The 25397-nt window shown below is 33.7% G+C and overlaps 1 protein-coding gene across 3 annotated transcripts in view; it reads right to left on the bottom strand.

Annotated features, from left to right (window-relative positions):
• LOC129253206 (uncharacterized) overlaps nt 1–25397 on the bottom strand; it is a 90691-nt gene that overhangs the window by 10451 nt on the left and 54843 nt on the right. Inside the window, exon 1 of one of the 3 annotated variants that reach the window (XM_054891488.1) lies at nt 6595–6613. The exons of the other annotated variants lie outside the window; for them this stretch is intronic. The gene's annotated coding sequence lies outside the window, so the exon portion shown is untranslated. Of the gene's footprint in view, nt 1–6594; nt 6614–25397 lie in introns of those variants that run through there. 3 annotated transcript variants of the gene reach the window in all.

Below are 25397 nucleotides of genomic sequence, written 5' to 3'. Positions count from 1 at the left end.
GAAATAAATGAGACATTACTTACTCAGACGCTGCTACACAGGAACAACTATAATATCATTTTTAGCCTAAAAATGTTGGTACCTGAATCTACTCGAGAAACTCGGGTCAATTGTCCAAATATGTAAATCGCGAGATTTCACTACTTCGAACCATAATTGTAAGGTCACTGATATGTACGCAATTGAACTGACCAAATGATGTTCATAATCATCGAGTCGAAATGTGCTCGAAGTTATTTAGAAGCTTTAAGGGTAAGCTAAAGAAACTGAAATATTGTTTTTTTTCTGTTTTCGTTTTCAGTTCTATCCTTTTAATAAAACACCCCTTGCTTACTTACGTACTCAAGTACTTTGACACTAAGTAAGTTGGTCACGACCGAATGCATATTTGCTAAAGCTAAAATAAAAATTATTGACTTTGGCAAGAAATTTATTCACAAGAAAGCACTTAAGCATTTCCCATTATATTATGCAGAAAAAAATGCCAGCAACTGGTAGCGTATTTTATGTTTTTCTTAAGTGCATTCTAAAAATATATACATAAGTATGTTTCGAAAAAGTTTTTCTCGATAGAGTCTTTTTGCCATCACGAAGAAAGAAATATTAAATACTATATGTATTATATATATATATTGTATTTTACTTACATATGAATTAGTCTATTTTAAACATGAAACTCATTATGTTTTATGATTAGGTCAACAAATTTTTTCAATGAAGCTTTAACCATAGATTTATTATCTGATAAGTCAAAATCAAAATACTAGAAGAGAAAGGTAAACTCAGAAAATATTTTAGTACCTCTTTGCACTATTTTATTTAAGGGGTTAGGGGTAGACTGAGTTTTCAAGACAATGGACTTTTTGTTTTGCATTTTCTTCAAGCATAATATCTCAAAACCCGACAAAGTTATTCAACAGTTAACAAAGTGCGCTCAGACACTAGATAAATCGATAGCAAAACTTTAAATGCGTTTTTCTCAAAACTAGGTTTTTTGGACTGGTGATTACTGTAACTTAGAAACCGCTTGATAGATTTCAATAAAATTAATACCGCTTTTGAAAAACATAGAAAACTCGTGCCTGATCGAAGGATTTTTTTCTCAAAAATTTCAATTTTTTGTAAACAATTAAGTACCAGTTTTTTCTCGAAAAACCTGAAAAATATTTTCTGAGGTCACCATATTATTAATTTAAAAAAAAGCTTGAACCAGGCTCAAGATTATCTATTAATAAAACTAGTTTCTCTTGTCCGATTGATTTTAGATAAATCTCTGAGGACATGTGATGATCACCGCAAGGGTCTTCTGGAGAAAAGGCCTCCCCACAAACAGCGAAAACTTTTACAATCATTATTATTATTATTTTTTTTTTTTTGAAATTTTGCTTAAGTCAAGTCGAAACATGATGTATTAATGTTATGTTTTTATTTTTGTAAAATAAAGCAATTGACCAGCAAAAAAAATTCTTGAAAATCATTATTTTTTCGGCCCTCTGACTACCCCTAACCCCTTAAGCCAATTTGATAGAAGCTTCTGCAAGATATGTTGAAACATAATATTTCAAACACAGTCAGTCAAACACACTATATGGAAAATGAATTAGAGTCCCGAACAGCAATGCGTAATTATAAAAAATCTGATTCATGTCTTTCCCATCTCTCATTTGAATTTGCTTGAATGGGATTGATGTCTGCGTTTTTTTTTCGGTAGTTGCTAACTGGCAAATGTTCAGGGTTCTAAAAATATTTCAATAATTCGTATCTTTCGAATGATTGGCTCAGTTTAGCTGAAACTATGGTATGATTTATACCTGTGTTTGCAGCAGAGTTGTAAAAGAATCGAGCCATTTATGGCATAGTTAGACTAAATTTTTGGTACTAATAATTCATTTTAAAGTTTGTTTTTGTTAGACAATCACTTGAATGAAGTCATTTTCAGAAGTCAGTTGAAGTCATGTGAATGAAGTCTCTCATTGAAGTATTTTTCAGTTATCTAGAGTCGTCATTTCCGCTTTTTCATTAACTATTACTATTAAAAGAGCATACATTTAATTCAATGCAGCCCTATTTAGCTCCGTCGCCATGAAAAGACTATTTTCGTTTGTCCCTCTACTTAATGCACCACGCAGACCCCGTCTATCAGACAATAGATTCGCAATTGCAAAATAATTGAAGAGCTTTTAAAATAATTAATTTCCAATGCTATTAATGATTATAAACTATTTGTATAGAAATTGTTACAAATATTTTTGTGACTACGCTGAAAAATGAAAATTTCTTCCCAAAATGACTAATTAATGGGATTTCCGAAAAAAGGCCTCAGGGCTAATTTTTTAATTTACAAACATTAGTCAATGACTACATTCAAAAATTGAAATCATCGATTGTGACTGCAACTGAACTAAATCGCAAGTGACTGCGACCCTGGTTTACAGTAATAGTAGCGCGATATATGGCAAAGTTTTGACTATTAATTTTTTAATTTAAGATTTTCCGAAAAATTCTAGGTATGCAACTTTGTTAACGATGTTACGCACTTTTTCCTTTCTGTCTGTGTTGATAACGTCAAAATCATCAGCAATGACAAAATTGGCAAAACTCAAAGCGTTTACTGAGCCACTTCAGTTTTGCACTTTATTAAACAACATTTTGTACATAGTTTAAAATAGAAGTTATATGGCTCTTATTGCAGAACGAAGTAAATTTAAAAAAAAATTTTATCAACGTGCAATGTCGATACAACCACAAAAATGCCTATGCGTGCCAATCATACACGTAATAAAGGGTTTCCCAATAACAGGTGTTATCTATCGCTATCGAGGGATGATTAACCATTTTTTATGGCTGGAGTTGGATTGTATTGATCTGGACAACGCAATTTTCAACAAAACGGCGCTACGTGTCACACAAGCAATGAAACCATTGATCTTTTACGGGAAAAGTTTCCGGACCGTGTTATCTCTCAAAGAGACCTTGTGACCTTTTTCGTTCGGCCACGTGAAAGAGAAGGTTTACGCCAACAGCCCAGGATTCAAAACCTCCAAGAAGAAATTCGTGAGGTTATCGAGGACATAGGGCAGCCACTTTGCAAAACTTCCACAATGTAGAGAAAAATTTACCATTTAATTTTGATTTTGTTCCGTTCCTCTCTAGCTTTCAGTTACGAACGTTCATCTCTTTTTGGTCGGCCTCTCTTTCTTCCTCCAACTGGACGCAAAGTAAACACCCTTTTTTGGATTCTTTCTATGGGGATTCCTATGATGTGGACATTCCCTCTAATTCACTGCGCTTTAATAAAACGTATTACATTTTCACCACCAATAAGGTTTTCAATTTCGTTGTTATAACGGCTGCGATACGTGCCGTTTTCAAGCCGAATAGGACCGTAGCTTTTTCTCATTATGGTTCTTTCAAATCGCAATAACTGATTTATATCATTAGCTTTTCAGTGTCCAGATTTCAGCATCATAAGTAAAACCAGTAGTATCAAAGTTTTATTCATCTTGATTTTCTGCATTCGTGATAAAACCTTTGATCTGAACAATTTTATATTTGTATAGTACGTCTTATTAGCAGATTTAATTCTTTCATCTATTGCAATTGATGTGTTTTTACCATCAGCGAGTAAAAACACATCAATTGCAATAGATGAAAGAATTAAATCCGAAGTATTTAAATTCATTTAAAAAAAAATAAATAATTGACGCGTACACCTTTTTTGGGTGTTTGGCCGAGCTTCTCCTCCTATTTGTGGTGTGCGTCTTGATGTTGTTCCACAAATGGAGGGACCTACAGTTTCAAGCCGAAAATTCATTTACATTTTCAAAAACAAAATCATCTATGGCTAGTTTGTTGGCATCCATATTACGTACTGAGCGAAGCATAAACTTAGTATTTTCGGCCTTGGCATTCAGGCCTATAATTTTTGCTTTTGGTTATAGCAGCTTTAATATGCGAATTAGTTTGTTTTTGTTTTCTGCCAATGAGCATAGGTACATATTTAAAAACCTTTGTCAAATATTGTTCCGGGCAAGTTAATTTCTTTTGCAACTGTGTTCAACATAAGGTTTAAAATCAGAGCGGACAATGCGTCTCCTTGTTTAACACCAGAGAGGACCTGGAAGGGTTCAGACATTTCTCCTTGACATAGCACCTTGCTGGTAGTATTCTTCAACGTGTAAAGAACCAGTTCAATCAGTTTCAACGGAACGCTAAGCTTTTGGAAACAGTGTTTGATTTGCTTTCTGTCTAGACTATCAAACGCTTGTTTAAAATCGATAAATAGGCAGAATATATCAATGTTACGCTCGAAAAATTTTTCAAAAATTTGGTTTACCAGTAAACCTTGATGAATTGTTGATCGATTGCTTCTAAAGCCATACCGGTATTCATCTATGTATTATTTCATCAGCATAAACTTTGATACGCTCGTACACAATATTTGTGAACACTTTGTTGTTAATCCATCGCTTGAAAAAAATATGTATTCGGTTTTTTTATTTGTATTTTATGCATGTTTTTCAACAGTAGTCTTTTTAGCGTGTCGTAAAAATTTACGAGCTACATTATATGGTGTCATGTCAACGTGTCTAATAAAAAAATCAACAATCTAGCAAAAAAATGTTGGGATATTTTTCCAAAGCTAATCAAATGTGACCATCGTAAATAAAAATCAGAAAAATGTAGAAGGAAGGAGTGGGAGCAGCTAATGAAAAGAAGAAGAAATATATTATTATTAGATAAACGATTTTATTTGCGTGATTCGCATTTAATTTTAATTTTAAAACGGCATTTCTCATTCCTGTAATTAAATGGTGCACTGACTGAATATCTACTTGCGACCACTCGCTTACACTCGCTGTTATTTTATTTTACCATCTCTATTAGCAAGTGGACCCTATAATACTTTACGCCTTTCTTAAAGCACCAAATCCAACTCGCAGTATGGATAATCGACAACTTTCTGTAATAGTGGATAGTCATATTAGAATTAAATTTTATTTTACAGCGTACACCTGTCAATTGGTTCCGCTCACAGGCGCAAACAAATGCAATTGAAATATTTGTAGCCAGCGTAGCTTGAAAAAAATGCAATAAATGCAGGTGTATGACGAGAAGCCAATCAATTCTCTGCGTTTGGTGCAAAGTTGGAGTATTGACACATTTCTTTTAGAGCATTTTTTTGTGTTTTTTTCGATACTGCTACGTGAAACAGCGTTTCTGTCGAATATGAGCACCGCATAGTGTTTCTGAACTTTTATGGGTTGAAATTTAAAAGCTTGAGCTTGGAAGATCTATGAGTTCAGCAGGAAGGCGCATCATTCAGACCATGAAACAATCGATATTTTGCGCGTGTTATCAGTGGCTTTTGCTGGATAAAACTTCGAGATACTATTTAACTATTCTTTTTGAATTTTTTGAAAAACCAGCGTGAATTGGTTAGCACTGAAAGGATTTAGACTCCTAAATAGGTATTATTCGAACCACTCGTGAGAAAGAGCCAGTAACCGTTGACCAGATCTCTAAGAGGTGGGTCGTAAAGGTGAATTACTGCAATTCCAGTTTAAGTCGCAACTAAATTTGAAACGTATGCCATGAATAATTAAAGTTGTTGCTCTTTTGCATCCATTTTCCAGGTATTCGGGTGAGCTTCTCATAAAGTTTGCTGCTGCACCTGGTTGGCGCGAGTTACTTCTATGAGAAGCTGTTTCATGGCATTTTTTCATTATCCAGCGTAGGTTAAAGTTATTTATTTTTTTCTTTGGTGTTTCATATCACCAATGGAAATCGAATCATTAATACCTATGGCATCTATGTAGTTTACAGTAACAAATTTTTTTTCCAATGTATTTTTTTTTTTTTAATTAATCGCTATGATTGTTTTTAAGCGCATATGCTTTTGCACCTTAAGTTTTTATGAAGTAGTTGTAGATAATTTCAATTTTTTTATTGGTTACAATCAAATGCCGATGAGCGTTTTTTCTAAAATGAATTAATTAGTATGGGCTAGTAAAATTATTAAACAATCGTTTGTAGAATACACATATGTTCGTATGTCACTGGCTGTCAGTAGAGTTCTTATAGAAAACGATTTGTTGTTGGGATAAATATTTATCTAAAAAACCCGATTAAAAATTAAAAACTTTTGGTAGAAAGGATAACTTAATTTTAGTCTTTTTCGTGGATTTCTCCACAATAAACGCATTGATGAGCGCACATTTCGTTTCATTTTTTATTTGCAGAGTATGAGTGTTCGTATAGAAAATATTTTTTTTTAATTATGCAACATTTTGTATTAAACTTTTATTCAACCATACTTTTTAGGTTTTTCATATAAACATTTATCAAAAAATGTATATTATTTTAAGTCACTGTGTTTTTTCTATTTTTTATAAGCAAGGCACAAATATTTCCTTTTATTTTTTTTTTGTTTTTAATATATAAACAATGGTCAGATGTTTTCAACGAACAAATTTTTGCTTGAGGATTTTTTCAATGCATGCACACTGTTATTTTGGCTTAGATCGCAAACTCTCACAATTGATATTGTTTACATTTTTAAGTCTATGCAGATACATATATGTAAATATTTACTTTTTCTATTGTTGTTTGTCCCAACGACTAGTGTTATGGCTGCTTAAACCACTTTGCGTAAATCACTCGATCAATTGGTTTGGTATTTTTCTTTTTTTATAACCTTCACTTTTTTTGCTCCAAATTTGCCAGCAGCAATAAATAAATTTTTATTTTTATTTTTTAACAGTTATTCACAATTTAGCTCGTACACATAAAATCTTACCTCAATTAAGGACACTACGCGTACGTGACTCCTTTTGCTTGCCAGACACACGCAAAAGGAAATATATATGTATGTATTTTTCGGGGCTGAATACGTCCAGCGTATTGCGATTCAGCTAAAGAATTGAGAAGTCATATACCAGCAGCAACGCTTTTTATATATCAACATGAATGAGTCAATTTTACTCTCATAGCAACTGCAGCATACGCAAGCAATTGAGGTGAGGTGGAGGATCTTAAGGCAAAACAAGAAAAGCAAAAACCCAAAAGCAGAAACCAAAAGCAAAAAAAAAACAGCAATAACAAAAAATGTTAAATAAATAAACAACATACTCTGCGTCAACCAACAACAGATATTCAAATTATGAGGAATACATACATAGATAAAAAAACGTATTGACTCTCAACTTTATTTAAGATATATTGAATTAACGCTGAAAAGGCACGCTCTTTATTCAACATTACCTATTTGGGGAGAAAACAGAAATTACAAACGTTTTTTGTTGACGCACTCAACCTCACTCCCTGTCTTTTCACTTTTCCTTTCATTGACACTCGAATCGCCCTTTGAATGCGTCATTGATGGTATTGCTCTTGAGTATTTACACATACCTACATATGTACTCGAACATATCTTTCATGGCATTCATTCTTAAATTTATCATATATGTACTATCAGTAAGATTCTTATCGTGCATTGGCGCCAAATTCATTCATAATTGCAGATATCGATAATACCAGAAATTTGCTGACGCTTCACATCTGGCATTTGTTTAGTCAGCAAACAAAATATGAATTGACATTTTAAAATAAATAATCACAAATGGTATCCATGATAGGAACAGTTAAGCTCACTTCACTTCTCTATTAAAAGAACTTTATTTACATAGAATGACTAATTTGGTAAAAGATTAATATGAAAAAGTGTGTACTCAATATTAGGTATTTGAAGCGTGACACGTTACAGCGCTTCTGAAACATCTTTAACATTCTTGTTGTCTGAAATTCTAGGGAAAATATATATGAAAAAATATTTATTTTATTTTATTTCCTTTGCTATGACTCAGTGGAAAATTTAAAAGCCAACGCCTCCAAAACGAATTAATGCATATATATACTATATGTACATATATACATGCTTTTATCTCTGTTAATCTAGATACTCGTACATAGAGCAATTAACTCAAAAACTCTGTGCATACTCTTTTCTCAGAATATAACAAAATGCTCACATACCAAATAAGAAATTATTTTTAACAGTATATTTTAAATAATTTTTTACTGCTTCTTACTTAGTGAAAAAACAATGGGAGCAAAGTTATATCGTCAACAAAATTTTCAATGTGACTGCTCACGTGTCCGAGATAAAAAATGACAATTTCGCAGAAATACCACTTTAGGAATTCGCGGAATATATTCCGAAAATTCCTCAAAAGACATATTATTGCCTTCAAGAGACTTCCCATCAGCACAACACACTTATCCCAGCGTTTGATCCAGCCTCCTCGAAGCCTTTCAGTAACTTTATTTTCGGTGTAGTCAACAGAGTCGTCGATTTTTCCATTACCGCCTTTCAACTGTTGAAACGCGTTTCTTGAAGTGGTTTTTTGACTTGATCAAATAGAAAAAAATCGCAGGAAGCCACGCCCGATAAACTCGATGGCTGTTGGATGGTATTCGCTTCATTTCGCCCTTGGTCAAAAATTCATAGATAATGGTGACACTCATGGTTCAAAATCCACGCATTGTTTTTCCACAAATCTTTTTTTTCGAAAATTTTACGTAAACGTCTCACAATGCCCAAATAATATGGTAGTCTTTGTTAACTGAAAAAGATGTGGTTTTTTTGGTCTTGGTTCATTCGGAGCTCTCCGCTCGCCTGATGTCTGGATTGCGTGTCGTACTCATAAACTTAGGTCTCGCCTTCAGTACTGATTCATTTGAAGAATGTTGGACCGGATTCAGCTTAAGAAATCACGTCTTTGGTGGTATCAACACGGTATCTGGCATGAAATTCAAATCCTTTTGGGCCAACTTTGCAGCTAGGCGACGCAAACGCAAATCATTAACTACAATGTTCCGTTGCCAGGTCTTTGGTAATTAAGAGGTTAAGTGGTTATTGATCAATTTTTCTTTCACTTTATTGATGTCTTCATCCGTTATCAATGTCGATGGCCTGTCACTACGTTCGTCATTTCGGATGGAATCACAGTCTTTTCTGAAGCATTCATGCCACACGTAAATAGCTGTTTTCTTTAGAGTATCATTAAACCAAACAGTTTCCCAACATTTCTCGCACCATTGAATCCAAAGTCGTTGTTGTGAATTTAAAACCATTTCTAGAACTGTGAAAAATCGAAAACACATGCAAAGGTGGATTTAAGATTCAGAAGATTTATAATTTTTTCAACTTTTTTTCCTTTATTCATTGACATTTCATCATTGAAAGACTTACGCCTAAGCACCGAGTACAATTTTTACAATTGTATTACGAAAATTAACGCTCTGTGAAAAGTGTTCATCGCGCACTCAGGCCAATTTATGGTGTACATAACCGTTCAGCGATGAGACCCATTTTCGGCTTAATGGTTATCTCAATAACCAAAATTGCTGTATTTGGGCAACCCGAAGCCATTCAAGAATAGCCATTGCATGCATTGAAAACAACCTTTTGCGGCGGTCTATGGGCTGGAGGAATCATCCGCCCATATTTCTTCAAAGACGTGGCTAGCACCAATGGAACAGTGAATGACTAACGCTATCGCGCCATGACAAATGACTTTTAGACACCGGAGATTGAAGCCCGTGATGTCCACAATATTTGAAACAATGAATTTAGTGTATCTTCGTTTCGGTGAGCAATTTATCTCTCGTCTCGAACCAAGGAATTGGCCACCAAGATCGTGTGATATCATACATTTGGACTTTTATTTGTGGGGGTATATAACACCTAAATTCTTTGTGGCTAAACCGGCTACGATTGAGGTATTGAAAGCCAATATTACTAAAGTTATGCACGAAATACCAACCGAAGTCCTCCAGCGAGTCATCCACAATTGGTGTTTACCGATGGCCGAATTACGACGCAGTTGCGGCCAACATTTGAAAAGGATTATCTTTAAGAAATATGTGAATATTATGAATGGGTCTACACAGAAATAATAAAGATTGTCCCACCAACTTGAATTTTCGTTGTTTTATTTCAATTTAAAATCCAATACCTCTAAATTGATCACCCAAAAGCAAAGACAGATAGGTAGTGGAGCGCATAAAGGTCAATATTAGGATTTTCATCACTCATTTTTGCGTAAAGGTCGAAACAAAGATTTACATCACTCGAAACCATTTTTGTTTTAATTTATTAAAAAAGTTATTCAAAAACAAAATTGGACGAATAATTTTGAATACTGGCTTATCTCGAGTGAGATCTGCCAAAAATCAGTAAATTTTGCAATTAGAAAGTATCAAACAGAGTATATATGTAGAGAAATCTTAAAGTAATTATGTGTGAACTAAATTTCATTATATTAATTTTCAAATTTATTTGAATTTCCAAATATGTAAATGAAATGAAGTTAATAAAGAACAGAGTTTGAAGAGTTTACTTATTTTGCCTTATTTCTAGGCAATAACAAATGTTGTATGCTTGAATTGATACCAGGGATGTCTATCAAATTACAGTTCCGCTTTTTTTTGTTCTAATGCAAGACTTTTCCGGAAGCACTGGACAACAAATTTCGAACAGTGTATTGTGTGCTAAGTATTTATCAGTATTTGATATTTTATATCAGTTTCTTTAAATAAAGTTTTTCTTAAATCGTTACAATTTAGTGTATTAGAAATGGATTACACTGGACTACAGTTCACAGTCTTTTTGAAAGTCGAATCATTTCTAATCAATAAATCTAATCAATATCCGCGTTGCTAATCCTTCACGAAATTACAAATTCACAAAAGTGTAAATAAAAGTCGCAAGTTCATTCTTCCATTTCAACGAATTCCAAAGGCATTTTAACCGCACGTCACTGAAACGCCGACTAGCACTAGCATCCTAGCTCAACTGTATCCTTTACATTCATACATACACGCATACATACTACAATAAAAAGTGCGAGTACGAACAAACTAACTTTTCATCATTGTCTGTTATCCACTTCATCAGCTTGGGTAAAAGTTTTCTTATGTGCATAGTTTAATGAGGCGCAGCAACTTCGTATTTGTGTTGAATTCAAGAATATTTTGTTCATTTTATATTTGGGTGGCTCCACTTTTTTCTAACGCACACGCATCAGATTATAGCTGGGTATAGTAACGAATAGTACAGTTTCGTGTTCGTTTAATCAGTAAACATGTGATGATGGAAGAAGGGTGAAGGATGAAGGAAGAAGGAACAAATTAAAGCTAATACTCGTACCACAATTGGCAAATATGTTTATGCATGTGTGCGTATACATGTAAAGATCGCATAGGTCCGAGATTTCAATTATTTTATTTGGCTAATAAAGGGGTAAAAGGTTGCTACAAAGCAGCATACGAATGCAGTTTTCTTCCTTTGTAGGACAAAGGCTAGTGCGGTAGGTTTTGAGTGAACAACGCCCTTCACTGTCGTACAAACTTGCTGGTACTGGAACTAATTGGTACAGTTATCTACTTATTTCGAGGAAGGAAATCGATTTACACTATTACAATTAACGAGCACACGTATCAGAAATAGTGAAACAAACGTTCAACTACGAGCTTAGTGCTGGAGGAAGCTAAGAATTTGTACTTCAAAAATTAGGACTACTAAATATTCCGAGTACTGCAATTCGTTGCGGTGCCTGCTGGTCGTAGCAAAGAAAGACAAAGGCTCCCTTTGCGTTGGATAGACTAAGTGAAGCAGAACTTGAATTTGTTTCGTGGTTTCAACTGACGTCAATTAGCAAGAGAAAGACTGGCTAACTTAGGATTGGTATAAAGCCTCGCCAAAATTATTTATGTATCAATGACGACAATCAAGTCGAAGAACGAAGAGCATACTACTCTACTACTCAATTTATAATTAAAGATTCTTCAAACTGCTGATATGGTTTTAAATTCGGGTAATTTTTTTTACTTACTGAAGATATTTTTGCTACCACTACTCGGGGCTGTAGTGACTCTGGGCCTAAACCTAATCATTCTGATTACCTTCATTTAGCGATAGTAGAGAATAATCGAATTCTACTATGCAGTAATGCAATTCACTTTAAAAGTTAAAGGAGCTCAAACTCCAATGCACTGCCCCTATCTCGGAATAACTCCGTACCTCAAGTTTCATGAGAAACGGGGCTTAACACAAAAATGTATTCATCAAGTACGGAGTATGTTATGCACCAAGCTACATATTTCACAGTTTTATACCGCTTCCGTACCGCGAATAATTTTTTTAAGAGAAACTTTTTCATCGCACATCGGTTTGCATTTACCCGCCGACGGGCAACCACTAGTAGAAAAAACTTTTTCTACCACTTGGAATTTCATTCCCGAGCTTTCCAGCCTTGGCATTACCAAATGGTGTCCACGCACCAACCCATGACACCCAGCTGCCGAACAGCTGAAACTATCGGTGAATGTACAATTATTAATGAACAATTTTTCAGCATTTTTTAATCAGCCTCTGAATTTCTGTCCAATCGTGATATTGACAAAAAATGTAACAGCAAAAATGGCGAAATATTATAATTTGAATTTTAATTTTCTGAAATTGCACTGCCTCTTATTGATGAAATTACATATGTACACGGCAAAACTTTTTTTTAGAATTTTTTATGTGTAGGAAAAAGTGGGTTCAGCCCACGATGTTTTTTTTTTTTGTGTTTTAAATATTCGGTATTTTTTTCACAAAAGTGAACCTAGTTCTTTAAAACAAACATACAAATCCTAGTTTCAAACTTTATACCAAACTAGTCGGTGGTAAGAAGTCTTACAGGAGAATTTTGTTGTATATGGTAAAAATGCGCAACACCGTAAGGGAGACTATTTTTTCAAACGTGGACTTAAATTTAATAAGCTAATAATTATTAAAAAATGTTCTCTAAGAAAATCTAGTCGTTGTAGTCTTGCTTAAGTAAAGACCAAGAAATGAAATAAAATAAAAACAAATAAAAATAAAAAAATGTCAACATACAGAAAAGTTTAAGAACCTTCTTATTTTGTCTCAAAGGACAAAGTTCGGTTATATGAATGATATTATTTTGGCCAAATAATGCCGATTCTTTGACCCATTTCTTCCGATAGCAGAAAGTCATTGAGTACACCATATAGCCTTTGTATCGGTCAAAAACAAACTAAATATGGCATACAGTTGAACCTATAAACATTTTTCCGGACATGCGCCTCAATTCAGCAAACTAAAAAAAGTCGAAAGCGAAAATCGAATGCACGTTACCCGCGAAATATAAAAAGTCACCTCACTTTTTCAAGACACCTCGTACATACTCTGATGAAAGTCGCTAGTAGAGCATAAACCTCTAAAGCCTAATCGATGTATTGCCACTGTAAGATGGAATTCGTCATCAGTATATGAGATTGCTATATGTTTGTAAGAGGATTGTAAATATACTACATTAGTGGCCCAGATCAGTCACTCACTGTTTGTAATCTGTTAAATTATGAGTATATTTTATAACTAATTTTAATTATATATGTAGCTAATTCAAAATAATAAAAAAATAGAGTACAGAGCAGTGACAAAATTTGTTTTTTTTTAAGAAAACCAAGAATGTGATTAAAACGGAGTTAAAAGCTATCAAGGGGCTAAAGACTAAGAGGCTTTTATGGAGACACTGCGCCTTCGTTATCAACTTTAAAATATTGGGGGCCGTGTAAGCATTTTATACATGGACCATGAGGACCAGGCCATCCAATTGAGGTTACCTATTAAGAAGTGATAAAAAAAATTACAATATTGGGATAAACGATCGGAAAGTAAGAAAGTTTGAGATTGCTAGATAGTGGCTATTTCCATTGAATGGGTACCAAATATTTTAACAACTAACTTTCCGTGAAATTAGTGCTGCTTTTTCTCACGATTGATAATAAATATGCGCGTGTGAACTTCGAAAATTCCACGAATTAGAATACGAATTTACTTTCTCATTCCTCATGTTCCGCAGATTTAGCACCCAGCGATTATTTCGAATTCACAAATATGAAAAAATTGCTCGATGGAAAAAATTTAGGTCTAACGATCGAGCTGAAAAATAACGTTGAAAAATAAAATATATTTTCTACAAAAAAAAAAATGATTTTTTTCTTTCTTGTCAAGCCCAGTATTTATCATACAGCCCTCGAATTTCGGTAACTGAGTAGAAGGAATCTTCCTGCCTGCACTTTTAAAATATTAATATATTATATATAGGGTGGGCCAAGTAAAATTTGCTTTTTGAATCGACTATAAAAAAAAACTAATCAATATTTTTTCAAACTATTCTTTTATTTTTAAGATTGAACAATGTTATTTCTGAATAAAAAATAATATCGTTCAAAAGACTGCCACGACTGGCTTTACAGTAGGCCATTCGATCAACCCAATTTTTAAGCACATTTTCGATTGTTTGGGCTCCAATTTCATGAATGGCAACTTCGATTTCGTGTTTTAAAGCATCAATTGTCTCTGGATGGCTCGCATAGCATTTGTCCTTAACGGCTCCCCACAAAAAACAGTCCAACGGGCTTAAATCACAGCTCCGAGGCGGCCATTTGATATCGGAATTCAAGTTGCACCGTCCTGTTGAAACCAAATGTCGTCCATGTCATCCTCTTCAATTTTTGGAAACAAAAACTAGTTGAGCATGTCACGGTAACGCTTGCCATTTACTGTAACCGCGGAAGAAGAAGAAGAAATAGGTTTTCAATATTTCCCAATTTTGTTCAAGCGTATATCGTCCCATTTCGTAAATGTCAAACTTTTAAGTAAATTATGAACACATTTGACATGTCATTTGTGTTATCATTCTCAAAAAAATAGGTGGTTCAAAAAGCAAACGCTATATGGCCAACCCTGTAATATGTATATTTATATATTACTATGATTAATATTCCAAACGACTGTGTTAACTGACCCACCCTTTCTTTCATTGTTCCTGTTCGTAGCGAAATATGTTTTGCAAACTATTACAATACATATTTAGGAGTTCTAAATTGGAGCTATGTAAAAAATTAGAATAAAACAAACTTTCATATTTACAGCTACCTCACTCAATTAGAAAAATTCGTTTGCTAGATGCTATAACTAATTCTGAAATATAATTGTATTATATAGTAGTAAAAAAAGAGCTGTTATTCATTTTAGAGAAACAGATAAATAAACAAATAAGTAGCTAAATGTTGATTAATTTCAAGTAAAATGACTTAAAAATAATACCTCGCAGGCACACAAAAAAGTACATATACTTTTTCCAAAGCTACTTTTGATTCGGCAACAACTTATCGTTTTGCCCAAAAACAAAACAAAAAACAGTTATTTGTTGTGTACATATTTTAAATTTGAATTAAATTTTGCTGATAGTAGTAAATAAACTCGCTGCGGAGAAAATGATATTTACAAAATATGTAAAAATGATAACAATTTAGTAAATATTCTGAGCCATATTTGGGCCCGTCATTTTGATACTGCACAATAAGCACGATTCTTGAATGTATGTTCCTCAATTAAATTTTTAAGCACTCGTTAAAGCAGGTCGCCTAATTTCCATCAGTTTTCCCTTACATAGTTTCAGTTAAGCGAGCAGAGAAGTAGCAAATAGAAAACAACTAGTTTCTCGAAGTTGTGTGCCCGTGATGCCTGTGTTTTGAAAAGCAAACCACCCTTAAGGAATGGGCTAACCTTTTTAAATGGTAGGAGATGTGGAATTTTGCTATATCAACCTTAGAAAATCTATCGAAGTATCTGCTCCAAATTCAAACAGCTCATTTTTATAGTATAAACAACAGAAATTAATCATCATTAATTGCACCTCCATTTATTCAGCTTGTCTTGAGAAAAATGAGACTGCTGAATAACTACGTAACTACACTTAAGTACGTATTTCAAAAATATATTTTTATGAACATAATGAGAACCTTATATACATATATATATATATAATTGGCGCGTACACCCTTTTTATGTATTTGGCCGAGCTCGTCCTCCTATTTGTGGTGTGCGTCTTGATGTTGTTCCGTAAATGGAGGGACCTACAGTTTCAAGCTGACTCCGAACGGCAAATATTTTTATGAGGAGCTTTTTCATGGCAGAAATACACTCAGAGGTTTGCCATTGCCTGCCGAGGGGCGACCGCTATTAGAAAAATATTTTTCTTAATTTTTGGTGTTTCACCGAGATTCGAACCGACGTTCTCTCTGTGAATTCCGAATGTAGTCACGCACCAACCCATTTGGCTACGGCGGCCGCCAGAACCTTACTGTCCTGTAATTTAGTATGTCTGTAATTGAATATCTAAACACGTTTCGTGCTAATTGAGGTTACATTTCTACACTTTCTTAAATAAAATACAGATTTTCGATATTTTCCCACACAAACTTTTTATTCCACGGTTTTTAATTAAAATTTCTAGAAATGTTTCTCCTATGCAGTTATAAGGTTTATTAAATTTTAGTGTAATAAAGTTCCAATGTTCTAATGTTGCTTAAAAATGTCCTTGAATTTTAGTAACCTTTTTTCTTCACGATGTTGAACTTTTTCTTCATATAAAAATATTTCATGCATTTGTAATAAATATGCATTATATTATATAGGGTTTGTTAGATAACAAACTATGCTTTTATATGAAAATAAGGAACATTCAAAAACAGAAGAAAAATTGCTTGTATCACTTGGCAAAATGTCGGTACTTGAATTGTATATACCCTTACGGTGGCTGCTAACCGCTGTTTGTTGTACATGTAGCAATTTTAAATTAACCATTTTTTTAATATAACCAGGACCAGGACTCAAAGAAGAGCTTATCAAAGTATAATTTAAAAAGTACAATACTACTCTTTATTTATTTAATATATTTGCCATAGGAGAATATATTAACCGGAACTCGTTCTAAATTTTATGAGTTCTTAGTGAAAAGTGATTTAATGGCATTGAAAATAGTGAGTTATACCAGTTTTATGAGGAATAATACTCGCTAAAGGGGAATGTTGCTCGATAACTTTGCTGTTGGTTACATGTGGCGAATCGAAGACGTCTTATCTCATATCAACCTCTACTAGAGAAACAACTAGATAAACATTGGATACTTGTGTTCCGCCTGACGTTCTAGCAAATTTCGCGTAATTATTAGAGATACAGCCGTACTACTCTCCTAGAGGATAGTACCCATTCTGATGTGAAGTGTATGGTCCATTATGACTATCTAAACCAAAGTGAAATATAATTATTATTATTATTATTATTTATTAAAATATAATTAAAATTATGGATTAATCTAAGATAAAAGCTCTAGCTACCAGGGCTATCGGCTAGTCAAGTGATAGTAAATGTAATTAAATAAAGATTATAAGACTAAATAAGTTGAAATATGTTTATAGCTTTAAGAAAATTTGACATTTTTATTATATTTGCTTCAGAAGAGATGGAGAGAACGTTGATTGGATCTGCGTTATCCAGTGTTGTGGTGCGTAAGGCGGAGATAGATGGACAATGTAGGAGAATGTGGCGTACGGTTAAGTGGTTCGCGTTGCAAAAGTTACACATTGGCGGTGGACTCTTTGTTAAATGGTATTGGTGTGTTAAAAGAGTATGTCCTAGCCTTAAACGTACAAAGCATCGGTTCATCCAAGTAGTAGTCGAAGTTGGCAGTATGGTAGCGGAACCGTGTGGATTTACTTCTTTGTATTCATGCTGATAGATATACCAATTGGCACCCAGCTGAGACTTTAAAGCTCTGGAGTATATGGTTTTAATTGATGTTGTACTAAATGGGTTATAAAAGTGCAAACATGAATTTAAGGCAAGATTTGCGGCATAGTCAGCATGATGATTGCCGAGTATGCCCGAATGTCCAGGTATCCACATTAGTTTTGTGTTTGACGCTTTCTTAATTAACAATTGTTGCATGTGATATATTGGGCCTACATCCATTCGAATGTTTCTTGCAGCATTGAACACTGATTGGCTATCAGTGCATATTAAAACCTTTTGTCTAATCTTTACAAGATTTAATGCTGAAATTATGCCCTGTAATTCAGCTTCAAAGATATTGGCGTCCTGCGGTAGTAGTCCGTGAGAAAGGGTTTGCCCAGCTTCATTTGTAACAGCAAATGCGATGCCATTGACTTGCTTGGTGCCATCAGTGAAAAGGAGATTCCAACCACTTCGTTTCAGAGGGTGCACTATGCTCCAGAAAATTTGCTGATATGTTGTGTTGTTCGTGCACTGTTTACGTAAATAGCATAAGTCTTCGATAAAGCTTTCAGAGTTTAGAGCCCAGGGTGGTAGCTTGGTTTGAGGTATTCTCATTGGAGATATCTTCAAGTTTAAATTATCGGCGAGCTCTTTTACCTCGCATAATGTTGATTTATGTGAAAGTGGTCTTCTTCTTTTATTCAGTAAACGAATTTTATGGTGAAGAATATGAGTGGAATCGCAGAATAATTTGTATATTATACGACTTCTGAGATATTTCGTGCGATCTTCAAGTGATTGAAAACCACCTTCCTTTAGCAGAAATATAATTAACTCAGTGACAATCTTCAATTTTAGGTATAATTATAAGTGCATAGTAATTTTAAAAGCCTCTTTTATGTACAACTCTGCTTAAGGGACACATTTATGTTGCGGAGTTAAGTATTTTTCCCCCTTGTAAAATGAACGCCATAACTAGGTGGTCCACCGTGACATATCAATCAATATTTAAGCTTATTAACTTATACATCCACATGTTGCACAGGCGCAGCTGCCAAGCTGTCCTCTCTGCATTGAATACTATTCCCTCGCCTCCAACAATCACTTATTGTTACTAATGCTCAGCACTTGCCGTAAATTAATTCAACCGCAAACTGCAGTGAAACAAATTTTTATTTCATTTATATGGGCAAGCGGAAAATAGGACTCGAAGCAAAGCTGTGGGTTGCTATTCAATGATACTCAGTTACAGGCAGACAAGCGCCTTGAAAACTATGCCGCACCGATAGTCTACATACCAGTAGTGGTAAGGTTCTTAGGTGTACACTGCTTTGGCTACTGTATGAGGTAAATTGTATGTGGAAGTTTGCCTGTGTATGCTTATGTACGAATTATATACTACACACTTATGCACTTGTACATATTTATATCCTTGCTGTTACTAGATTCCGGTTGAGTTGCTTCTTAGTGATTGTCAATGAAAATCAAGTTTACCATTTATTGATGAAAGCTACAGCATTGCAATTTGCCATATATCTTGGTGTATTTGTATTTTCTATTGTGGCAATTTTATTGCTTCATAAAAAATCTCGCTAATAAATTGTGAGATCTTACTGAGCTTGGGGTTCCAATCGAGTAGCTACCGTTAAAACGAACGCATCTTGGCACCAGCCACCAGCACAAATCAAAAGTGATTTTCCTCTTCGTTAGAGTTTTACGGGCGCGATTATTTGTTTTTATTAAAACTTTTAACTGTATGTGAAAAAAATTATCAACAACTGATTCAACTGTTAAGTGCATTTAATAGTTAGAAATTGTATTAACTTACTACGAATTAGACACCAATAAATACCTACAATCCACAAATGATGGTGAGCCTTTTAATATTGACTACAACAATAAAGTGCTGATATTGCTGACAGCATTTGGTAACGAAACAGCGGTAATAGCAGCAACAATGAAACACCTGTTGCAAACATATAATTTAGAAATAATAGGATATCGTAAGGAATCAGCTACGGGCGTAGAGCACCATGCAGGCATCCGTGCAGAGAGGTGAGTTGGCGGAGGTAGAAAGAAAGAGTAGAAAATTGGCAAATGGGCAAAAAGTAAAGAAACAAAATTTTGTGTATGCACACACTTTGTATGTGTATAAGTATATTTGTGCAGTGAATTTTATTATTTCCGAATTGAAAAGCTTTTAGTGACTGTAGAATGCAGACTTGTACTCATTCGCTGACTTTGCACAGAGGCAACTAATAACTTTATAAAGAGTATTTCAATAGTGTAACTTAAATAAAACTTAAATAACAGTAGTGAATAATTCCTAGACGAAATTTATTATGAAAATTGTCGCGCTTAAAAAAAAACCAAATTGTCCAAAATTCTCCTGTTGATAATATTGCTGTTGAAGCACAAAGTGTTGCTGAACAACCTGGACCCCATCGAAATCTCGACGTTTTCAACAAGTACATATTCATGCATCGGCAGTTTGGCGGGTTTCACCTGAAGACATGCTCACGGTGAACATTTAAATGATGTTACTTTTTATATATAATTATTAAGAGCCGTATTTTCAATAAAAATATTTAAAACTGAAGGAATATAAATTTCTACATATTTTATTTTAAAACATAAAAATTAAGCGCGTCCTTTGAAAATTCCTTTTATTAGCAGAAAAAAGAAAAGAAAACACAGTCTTTAGTTTAATTAAAAAATAAAAAACAAAACTCTTTATTAGCTTAAGATCACACTTATTCGAATTTAGAAAAATGGTATTAGATGAAGTGTAAATTTCTGACCGTTGTTTTGTTTTAAATTGACACAGACATCGTGTCTGAACTTATTGGCCACTTTTGACAATTTTTATATTTCTTTTTTAATATTAATAATATTTTACGAAATATAGTAGTTCATCTCCATGTAAATTCTCGTTTCGAACTTCTAGTTAAACCTATTAAATGCTGATATAAAGAAGTTCAAGTTTCAAGCAACTAAAAAATTGCGTTGATTTTTGACAATATTTTTTTTTTGCTGGAGGTAGTATGCATTTTCTTCATAACACAAACACTCTAAATTTTTTAATGTGGAAAGAAACACCCAACAACTTACCAAAAAATATTTCAAATATCCACTCAATTTTTTAGATATTCGAAACATGCAGCAAATTCAATGAGCCATTAAAAATGTTTTACATTAAGCCAGGGGCCTATAAATTGACAAAGATTGTCAATAGACCACGGTGTTATAGTTATTTAAGGGGTTAGGAGTAGTCAGAGGCTCGAAAAAGTGATGATTTTCAATAACTTTTTATTTTTTTTGCTAGAAGTCAGGCACGAGTTTATTATGTTTTTTAAAAGCAGTATACATTTTATTGAAATCTACCAAACGGTATTTAAGTTACTGTGATTACCAGTTCAAAAAACATAGTTTTGAGAAAAACGCATTTAAAGTTTTTTTTGTTTTTGCCGGAGCCTCCTTTGTTCATTGTTGAATAACTCGAAAAGTATTTGTCAGATTCACTTCAAATTTTCACACAATATTTTTAAGATATTAGTCTTTAAGACACTGCAAAAAAAATCAATTGATCATTGATTTGGACTGTAAAAGAGTATCTGTAACATTAACAATAGGTCCGACGTCCACATACCCAGAATCTAAACGTTGAAAGCATCGCTTTGCTATTATAGTTTGTTTTTAACTACGAACTTTTTACTTCACTTAATATGGGTAATGTAATTTTTGTTTTCCAATTTTGAAAGAAAATTATTTGTGGGTATGAGAATTTTGATAAATTCAAAAATAAATGCCATGAAATCATCTACATCAAATTATAATAAAAGAAATAGTTCAGTCCAACAATATTTCTGTTCTCTATTTTGAATGAACTATTTTGATTTTTACTTGCCGATTTTTAGATAGTATAATTTTTGGGAGCCATTGAAGGCCCTCGCCTCATCTGAAATGGTGCTCTTTCGGTGTTTCTTTAAAAGCGTGTAAAAGGGAAACGAAAAAAGATTTTTTATTCTTGTTTTTAGCAGTTTATATTTTGCTCCATTGTAAAAAAAAAAAATTATATTGGCCATACGAGGTTCGTTCAAAAAGTTTGTCAGCCTTCAAAAAATGGTCTTTCAAAAAAAGGTTTGTTTCTGGCGACACGGATTCCGGAACTGAAACGGTTTTAGTCAATGGAACTATTGAATAACTTTGGCAATGATTGACTTCATCAATGAGATTTTTTAAAAGTCCATCCAGTACAATTTCAGCTAAGCATCGAAATACAAATTCGAAACAAATCACTTGTATTAGCTCAATACGCATATTATTGAACATATCGTGGTAGCACCACACCCAAGGCGACATTAGACGCATTACTTTAGTCATCAGCGAAAACACTAAAATGAGAATGTCGGTTGATCTAATGCTTCTATTACTACAAATATAATATTTCTGTCGCAAATTATACCAAAAACTTATGGAACGCTTAAGCCTAACTTAAGTCACTTCAAACTTGCACTTTAAGGTACCAAAATTTAATACGATATAAAACTACGTAGATACTCGAAATTTTTCTAAAAATTCTTATTAAAAGTTTGAGTCTTTGATGAAAGTTTGTAGATTTTTTTAATTTAACAAAGTTGAGACTAAGATTGTTTGGGTTTTTCCGAAGAATGAACTATATTTTCTTAAAAAAAACATATTGAAATAAGAAGAGAACAAATTAGAGTGTTAAAAATTGCCACTAAGTCCCTATGCTATAGTTATGAAACGCACTGTATATCTCAAGTTGAAAGGTAAGTACTTTATTTACAATAAAAAAAACGCAACTTAGTCGGATTAGACAAGCTGATCTCCAAAATTACGACGCAGAGTGAACCTTAAAACCAAAATTCAATTTCCAGCAATTCATCAAAAGAAAAAATTGAGCAGTAGTTAATCGCGCTGGGTAATGTAAATATATAAAATTGCTCAGTTTTCTGAGAAGAATTGATTAAGCTATGGATGTGTGTCTGTTCACCTGGTGCAGACGAATACTTAGATAACAAATAAGGCAGGCTAAACCCGGGTGGACCAAACTTAATATACCCGCGCTCATTTTAATAAAATTTATTTGGGGTGCCGGTCAATTTTTGAAATCAAGGAAACTCATTGGGAATAAGGCTTTAGCACCAGATAGATAGACGGACGTTTAGTCTTAACATATAAAAAGTGGGCGTTGTTGTTGTACAATGTCAATAATATTTATGACGTATCTAAAGGAGGTAGGGAGCAAGGGTGTAATAAGTTTGACCGAGTTTTATTAAGTCGTCATCGCGATACGTACAATTACCGCTCGTTTTTCATATATTTTTTTCGTGTATAACAGAAATATCACATTTTTTTATTTTTTGGGAGTTAACACAAAATGGGAGGTGAGTGTGGTTATTTATTGATTTCGCCAATTTTTAATACCAAACTACTTTGGAGAAAGAATAGAACATAGATCAGGTTTCATTTAAGTATATAAATTTTTGATCGAGTTCCTTGCTCCAATCTTAATTTAATCTGAAAATTATTATTTTTTTTGCTTTTTCAGAATGTTTAAAAAATTTTTCAGTTTATTTATTGTTACACTCAAGCCTGCAAATAAACCAATTTCTGGAAGAATCGACAACAATGTCCAAAATATTTGAATTACTTGACATAAAATCGTTTGTATATACAAGGTGGCACAAAATTAATCGCCCTGTCGGAGGACTTATAATTTTCGCCTATAGCGTCGTATGTCAATAATATTTTACACGTATGAACTAGACAGCTGCAACAAACAAAGAGAAAATCAATGGAGCGCGTAAAGATCGAAATAAAGTATTGTACTATATTCCATCACACAAAATAGTTTCACTTTTATTTAGTAAAAAAGTTATTCAGAAACTGTGTTCGATGATTAATTTTGCGCCACCTCGTATGTACAAGTATAATATATATTTTATTTATGGATAAGTTTCTTGAATTCTCCTACACCGAAAAATTGTAAAAGCAAATCAAATGACTTCTATTTTTGAGATTTTGTTATTTTGTCGTCTTCAACGCTATTTGCGGCGATAATTCAATCAGAAACGCGTTATAGTACTGCCCACTTATTAGTGTGAATATGTTAACCAAAGAGCACTCTTTGAAATTCGATCGCAATCAATTCCTGCATTGCACTAGGTCACATCTGCAGCATCAACAAGAAGTCGAATGCAATTCTGAAAAATCAGCACATTTAAAGCAATCTGAAAATTATAAAAAGCTGTGATTCTTATATGAGAATAATTATGGCTGAAATATCACAAAAAACATGCGACTGGTGCATAAAGCTCGAGTCTGCTCTAACAAAGGCATTTCCTTCGTGATTACTAATTAGTTTGTGAAGTGAACTTTGCACTTATTTTAGTTTGAGACGCAAGCTTCAAAAGCGTATTTAAATTTAGATGCATTCTCATATATGTGTCAAAGTACTTTTGATACAAGCATTTAAGCTTAATAAATGCATTGAGTTACTGTAGAATTATCGTATGAATTCCATTCACAATACAATTAGTCATCTCCCTTGCAGCTGAGCCCATCATTGCACTAGCGATAAAAGGTGCAGGCGTTTGTTTATTTTAAACTGGCAATACTCGAATTATTGTAAGGCATGGTGTTGTGGTTGCAAATGGTTGGACCCATGCATTTCGCTTCAAGCATAGCAAACTCATTACTTTGGTGTTAGGTTAACCTGGATGCGAGTAGCTTAGCCCGCGCCAATTACACGTTGATTATAATGTTGTCAATTAAGCTCACCTGTAGTGTCAGTCTGGCCGCAAATAGGCACACAGTTCGGCTTGGGCTCAATCGACGGCCAGAAGTTGTTAACAGACTTATCTGTGTTTCAGAAAGTAAATAGAAACGTAGATGTAAATGAATGTAATTGTGCATTAAGTAATTATGAATAAATAATACCTGGTTTTGATTATGATATCTTTTATGACAAAGAGAGGCATTATAATGAAAAAACTTTCCTTTTCGTGTCATTTCTATTTGAGGCCAATAAAAAATATGGTCATAATCGGAAATATTTTCATATCCAACTTGGAGGTTTGCCAGTGCAGTTGCCCGTAATGTATGATAAAACTCCCGTAGCGAACCAATTGTTTTGACAACGCTAAAACATCACAATTTCGTCTGATGTACTTTAAAAAGTTACTTTAAAGATATAGTACTTAGAAAGTTTTTGGCTTTCTAGTTGTTAAGATAATTTCTTGTGAGTATACGAAAGATAATGCATATTCAAGTCCTTAAGTTCGTATGCATCGAAGCGCACAATTAAAATGTTTTTGGCAACAATAGTTAAATATTTATAATAAGAAAGTCTTGTCAAGCCATTCAAAATGTGGTAGGACTTAATTAAAGAGAAAAAGAAAGAAGTGTTATCACATTGCTATATATTCATCCGTCAGAAATATCTAGAACATCTGTTGCCTTGGGTTTTGCCGAACTCCTCTTCACACCTACAGTTTTAAGCCGACTCCGAATGGTATATGGGTTTTGTTTTTTAAGAAGCTTCTTCATGGCAGAAATAATCTTGAAGGTATGCCATTGACTGTCGAGGGGCAACCGCTAGTAAAAACAACTTTTTTTATAACTTGATTCTTCATGCCAGGAGTTTCGAACCTGGACACCACCATGTGCTAATCACGTACCATCCATTCGGTTACGGCGGCCGCCGATATACCAC

Source organism: Anastrepha obliqua, chromosome 1 (assembly GCF_027943255.1).
Source record: "Anastrepha obliqua isolate idAnaObli1 chromosome 1, idAnaObli1_1.0, whole genome shotgun sequence".
Classification (NCBI taxonomy): Eukaryota; Metazoa; Arthropoda; class Insecta; order Diptera; family Tephritidae; genus Anastrepha; species Anastrepha obliqua.
Note: the sequence above shows the minus strand (reverse complement) of the source record. Positions and strands in the feature narration are given on the sequence as shown.